This window comes from Corvus hawaiiensis, chromosome 6 (assembly GCF_020740725.1).
Source record: "Corvus hawaiiensis isolate bCorHaw1 chromosome 6, bCorHaw1.pri.cur, whole genome shotgun sequence".
In the NCBI taxonomy this organism is placed as follows: Eukaryota; Metazoa; Chordata; class Aves; order Passeriformes; family Corvidae; genus Corvus; species Corvus hawaiiensis.
The window spans coordinates 65,792,167-65,798,532 of record NC_063218.1 but is presented as its reverse complement, the minus strand read 5'-3'; the positions used below and the strand labels follow the sequence as shown (position 1 = coordinate 65,798,532).

General features: G+C 53.7%; 1 long non-coding RNA gene across 8 annotated transcripts; it reads left to right on the top strand.

Moving 5' to 3' along the window:
- Positions 1–1,541: 1,541 nt before the first annotated feature.
- Positions 1,542–6,366, top strand: LOC125327412. 8 transcript variants are annotated; one of them, XR_007204212.1, is made up of 9 exons: positions 1,542–1,749; positions 3,839–3,970; positions 4,094–4,235; positions 5,225–5,281; positions 5,535–5,700; positions 5,780–5,821; positions 5,922–6,068; positions 6,190–6,263; positions 6,344–6,366. It is a non-coding gene; the product is annotated as an uncharacterized LOC125327412 (long non-coding RNA). The 8 variants fall into 8 exon arrangements; XR_007204214.1 differs by having other exon boundaries at positions 1,543–1,749; positions 5,922–6,007; XR_007204213.1 differs by having other exon boundaries at positions 1,543–1,749; positions 4,094–4,163; positions 6,341–6,365.

Here is a 6,366-nt window from a genome sequence, read left to right as displayed (position 1 = left end):
CATTCCCATTCCAAAATAAGAGCTATGGAAGACATTCCTGCTGTCCGTGAGGGTGAGGTGGCAGTTCTGGATGGTCTTTGCTGTGGAACCAGACAACAAACAGAGTGTAAATGATCTTGGTGGTCCCTTCCAAGCCAAACCAGCCCGTGATTCCATGCGTGGATCAGCACCTGTCCCAGCTCCACTCCAGAAACCTCCTCCCATTAACCCAGAACTTTCCTTTTGCTGCTCAACATCAGGGATTTGCTGCCGAGTGCCTCGGGCAGGGGACGCCTCAGCCTTCCCTGGGACCGCAGCCTTCCCTGGGACCGCAGCATTCCCTGCGCTGCCTCAGCACTCCCTGCGCTGCTGTTCCACGCCGATCCCGTGGTCCAGCGCCTGTGCGGGCTGCAGTGCCGGGCTCTCCCCACAAGGCGGCAGCACCGGGAGCGAGCAGCCCCGGCCGGTCCCGCTGGCTCGGGGGGGCAGCTGCGCCTTGAACCCGCCCTGAGCCGGCGGGGCCGTGAACACAGCGGGCACAAACCCCACCGGTGCCCTTTATTTCACCCTCAGAGGCACAGGATCGCAGCATTTCCTGGGCTGGAAGGGACCCGCAGGGAGCATCGAGTCCAAATCCTGGCCCTGCACCCCAAGAATCCCACCCTGTGCCCGAGAGCCTTGTCCAGACCCAAACTCTTCCCCCAAGACCCTGAAAACACAGCGGGGCTGGGAGAAGGATGACCATGGAGGATTTCTTAGATAGATCTCCTTGTATGATCGTTATATAATATTATTAGATAGTCCAGGAACCCATCCCTGTGTCTGGACACCCATCCCTGGGCCGGGACACCCATCCCTGGGCCGGGACACCCATCCCCCGCGGCCCCCACCGTCCGCTCGGGGCTGTCCCCGTTCCCCGCTCACCTCCGAGCCCGGAGCACCCGGCCCGGTGCCCCCGGCCCGGCAGCGCTGCTCCCCGGGCTCCCCGCCATTGCCGCTCCTGGCGAAGAAGGGCGGAAGTCACCGGGACCGCGCCAATGTGGCTATTCGACCTTCTCAAGATGGCGGCCGGAAGGACCCCGCTCCGTCTATTCGACTGCCTGAATGCTCCCGCCCGCCCCCGACGCCGCTGACCCCACAGCCCGCGTCCCCACACCGGGAAACGCCGCGGAAAATCGCGCGGGCTAAAAAAGCTTCACTTACCGCCGTCCCGAGAGTGCCGAACTGCGCCTTCCTTTCCGAGTCGCCCCCTTGAGAGCGGCACACGGACGGCTCCATTCCGACCGTGCCCGCCCGGGTCGCGCTGCGACCGCGCCTCTGCTGCCCGGCAAAACCGGCCCCGCCCCCCGCGCTGTCATTCCTCGTGGTCGCCGCCCCGCACGGCGCCCACTCCTCTCCATAGCTGTGGCCCCGCTCACGCACGGCCCTGTCCCTCGGCGCTCCGAACCGCCCTTCGCCCCTCCCCTCCGCTGACAGACCCAGCCCCGCTCGCTCCCGCTCCTTGCCCTTGCCACGCTCGGCAGCCACCGAGGCCGCCGCCCTCTCGGCTCAGCCGGCACCGGGCGGCAGCAGCGCCGCCCAGCTCAGCCCGGGGGCAGGGACAGAGCAGAGGGAAAAGCCGGGGCAGTTCTGTCACAAGAAGCAACAGTGCACGCCCAGAAAAATAGCTCAAGGCAAGGTCACCTTTCATACTGAAGCATTCAGTGAATATGACCAGCAGAGACCCCTCTTAATGAATCTGCAGGACCATCAAAAGACTTCCAGGAGGAGGTGAATGCATGGAAACTCCTTCTAGGAAAGTGATTTTTGTGTATTAGATAAGAAACAGATTTTAATGACAATGTGTGTTTATAGTGGATAAAACCCCGCCCACCCCACCGCCCGCAGGTGCTGTTGCCGTGGCGGCCGCTGGAATGCGGCCCGGGCGCATCCCCAAGGGAAAAGGAGGCACAAAATGAGGAATTGGGAAGTAGGAGGGCAAGGCTGCGCAGCGCCCGCGGCGCCCCGAGAGCGAGGAGCAGCCCCCGCTCCTCTGAGGGCCCATCTCTGCCCCCTGTCCATGTGCAGTGCCCGGGGAAGAGCAGAGTCTGGGATCAAAGAACCGCCCAGTCCCCCACAGCAAGGAAAGCCCGGCACCCCGGTGTTTCAGGGGCACACAAAGGGCTGTGCAGGGCAGGGAAGGACCAGCAGGACCTTTCTCCTCCTCAGCCCCCGCTCCAAGGCGCAGCAGCCCCAGCTGTGAGCGGCCAGGATGAGGAGGGGGCGGCTCCTGCCAGAGGCCGCTCCCAGAGGGTTCCCCGGGCACAGCTGTGCAGGGAGCTGCTGGTCCAGAGGGGCAATGGGGGCATCCCGAGTGTCCCTCCAGGGACAATGGTCGGAGCACGCAGCAGGAGCTGGGGAGCAGCCGGAGGCACCTGGGCACAGAGCACTGCTCCCACAAAATGCCCAGGGAAAACCCCTCGTGCCAAGGGGCAGCACCTGAGCAGGCAGGGCAGCACGTGGGGTCCCAGGGAAACATTCCACTTTCCCCTTTCATCTTGGCAGCCCTTCCCCAGTGCCCCCAGAAAAAAAGGGGGGTTATGAGGAGAAAAGGGTTTTAAACAGAGGGAAAAAACTTCCTTTTCCATAATTGTCTGTGTTTAAATTGAGGGGGAATCCCCTTCCTCTGCAATTTTAAGGGTATCACTTGAAGGAAACCCTGCCTTTTCCATGCTCTTAGGGGTATCACTTGACAGGGAATCCCCATTTTCCATTATTCTCCAGTTTAAATAGAAGGGGAAAACCTTGACAATGCTATTTTATTGGTCTGAATTGAGCATAACTCCCCCATTTTCATCATCCCAAGGTTTAAATTGAGGGGAAAACCCGGTTGTCCCTCCTTTATAAGGGTTTGAATTGAGGGAGAAATCCCCCTTTTTCCATCACTGGAGAGACCTGAAGTAAGGCAAACCCCTCTTTTTCCACTATTTTAGGGGATTCAGAGGAGAGAACCCATTTATTGCTATGGCATCTATTTAAGTAGAGACAAACACTCCCTAGTCTCTCATTTTAAGGGGTTCCATTGAAGGAAGCTCCCCCTTCTTCAGCATTTTAAGAATTTAAATCTATACTTCAGGGCACTTCTAGCTGGGTACTGGTACCCAATCTCTCACAAGGGAGCGAGCCCAGCACTCACAAAACCCTCCTGCTGCCAGAGAGCCCATTATTTTTTCAGTTTTATTTATAATGAATACAGCCCTAATTAGAGACCCTAACAGGAATTACACCACGTGTATTATTACTATTCTTCTCCACCCTCCATAGTCCTATGACTCAACAGTCACCAATGACCACTTACAGAACTTAACAAGGAATCATGCAACTCATCTATCTACACTGCCAAAACAAGAAGCTTTTTTACCCTTTCAGTGGATGCAGCTGTAGTAAAACAGAAGGCATCTACAGAGCCCTTTACTCACCTGGAATTTAAGGCAGAGCAGCCAAACAGCTGCAGCTCCTCCCAGTGCTTTTATCCCTTATGGTAAAATTGCCTCCTCCCTTTTGCCGGGCATTGTGGGAAGGAGAGGCGGGCCTGGCCAGGGGTATATTAACCCCAGCCCTGGGTAAAAGAGGCCCATTCGTTCTGTGGGGTTAGTTGGGGTAAGGGTGTCTTCTTATTTCTATGGGGGGGGGAATGTTCAGGTTTTTTCAGCTTTCTTTCAGCAGGTACTTTTGGCATCTAAAGCAATAGAGGCTTTGAAGATACTGTGAAGGAGATAGCATTGAGTGTATGGTTAATGATTTTTGGATTGAGTGTTCAGGGTTGATAAGGTGCTTGGTGCTTTCTGTAATTTTTTTTTTCCCCCCTTGTTTTTCTTAGAAGTATTGCAACTTGCTGGAATTCCAGATTGTGTCAAATATGACACTTTGCATTTGTTCAGCAGTTTCATTGTGCTGCAAGAGGGAGCTACCCTGGGTCAGACATGACATTGGAGATGGAGGCTTCTGATAGGTAAGTTAAGGACTGTAAGTATGAGTGGGAGCGGGAGCAGGGTCCCAGTTAGTAGCTGACTTGTTGGGATTTGGCTTGTATGGCACTACACTGGTGCATTGATTTTGGTTTTCTTTGTCATAGCTGACTAAGAGGCCAACCTGGTGATCCCAGTGCCTTTGGAGATGGCTGAGGTGGACTCCTTTTGCATCCAGTGTGGATTCACATCACTGGTCATCTGAAAGCTAAGTTGGGGGCCAGGGCCCGGAGATGGGATGATAGCAAGGTAGTGGGTTGGAAATTCCTGGGAGAGATTTAAAAACTAGCGTAGGGGAAAGGGATGCTCTCCAAGGGACTTCTTAGGTAAGCTAAAGGGAGCAGCCCTACTTTTGACTGCAACTGTAGGGTGTGCAGCGCAGAGCAGTTCCAGTGTGTGTTGTCTTGTCTGGTGTGTGTTCTGTGTCTTTGGCTTCCCTTGGATCAGATCTCTCTGCCTTTTACCCTTAAGGGGCTTATCATAAGCATTGGCCATCATCTCTAGCTTCTTGAACTTTTGTACTTCTTGGTAGGATGCCAATATCACTTGTTCTTTTACCAGTGGGCTTGGCCACATCTTGGAATCACATCTTGAAAGCATTGAGTCGGATCTCTTTTGAGGCCTTGTTCCCGGCTGTACTGCCATCCATCCTTTGCAGTTGTGAGCTGTAATGTCCTGGGGCTTGTAAGATTGTCCGGATATGGGCGCATTCTAAATGTGGCCTTGTCTCTCACAGCCATCTTGATCGTTGTGAGTGACAGTTCTTAGAACAGGTCACTGTTCCAGCCTTTTCTTCTGCTCCTTAGAGCCTCTTTCATCCACCATTGCCATACCTTCAGTTGTCTCTTTTGGCGTTGTCTCTGTCCTTGCCATTGTTCTTCTTGCTGAGAGCTTTTTTTATCATCTTCATGTCACACTGCTTGTAGTATAATGTGTTGTTTGAGTTTGTGTCTAGCCTGGAATTGCTCTGCCCTGTAGAGTAGTCCTGGGGGGGGGGGGGGGGGTAGGTGGAGAAGAAAGGAGACTTTACAGGGAGCCTTTTGCTTTGCTCAGCCACCTGAGCCACGCCTCGGATGGAGTGACTGTGGCCAGTCTGTGTGGTGTTCAGTTTCATAGTAGTTTGTCCTAAGGCCCACTGTTGTGGGATCCTAGGCAGTTTGCTTTGAGGAATGAGAACTTGGGAAAGGCTAAGCTTTCCTTGTCTGTCTGGGTAACTTTGACAAATACTTCTTTTGCAGAGGGAGAGCATGTAAACCTGATATGAACGGAGGAGACCAGAGGAGCACAGCAGCGAGGTGGGTCGGTGCCTGAAGTCCAAGCTATGGCCTGACTTTGGGCTCTACGTTTACCTCACTGTTGGGATTTTCATTTTGAAGATGTGAGGCACTTGGCACAGCAGGGTATTGGCACCGGGGGGGACCATGAGCTGCATGAGTATTGATTCCAGCACAGAACTGGATGCTACTGGAGTTGTTGTATTAGTGATGAAACTATAAGTAGCCTTTGATTTTTTTTTTTTTTTTTTTTTTTTTTTTTTGTGTTTTACAGGTGGTCTGCAGCATTGAAATTGCTACTCCAACATGACAGACACCCTTGCAGAAAGAGGTCACAGTTGAGCAGTTTCAGGTGGAACCTACCTCGGCAATGCAACACTTTTGGACACTACATCGGCATGTGCCTTTCCATTTTGTTTTTCCTCTTCTCCCCTGGGAAGGTTGGTCATCATTCAGCTTTTCAGGGGTGGTGTTTTATTTTGGTTATGTTGCAGGGCTGTTCTTTGTCTTTATTTTTAGGAAGTAAACCTGGATATCAGCAGTCAAGGTTGAGTGAGTGAGGTAAGCAGTGACCAGTGGACACAACCAGTTATTGCTCGGGTGCCAAATTCTGGGGCAGCTCAAAGCATGCATTGTCTGAGCATCCATTTGTGTGTTTTAGGTGGCCCGCTTGTATTATGCCTGCAGGGGCTGAACCCCCTCATGGACCAGCTGATGGAGCCAGTTTATCACCCTTGAGCTGCCCCTGTGAGCCTTCCAGAAGTATTACAGGGCTCTGTGATGAAGCCTGTACCTTTTCTGTTTGAAGGTGCCATCTGGGCAGCCTTTGGCAATGGCTGAGGAGTTGTGGCGAGTTGGGGAGGGAGGGAGGAGCGAGGGTCCACTCGAGTTTCAGCAATGCCACATCGCCTTGTCTCCCCTTAACCCAGGGATACCCTGTGACGTCGGCCTCGGAGTGCGGCCACAGCGTGTGAGCCGAGGACCGGGGCGTTCTCAGGAGCCGGTGAGTAGTGGAATTGTTGGGTTTTGGCTGATGTGCTGCTGAGTTCAGGCACTGATGTTTGGTTTTCTTTATTGCAGTAGACTGAGAGAACAGCCCTCTGAGG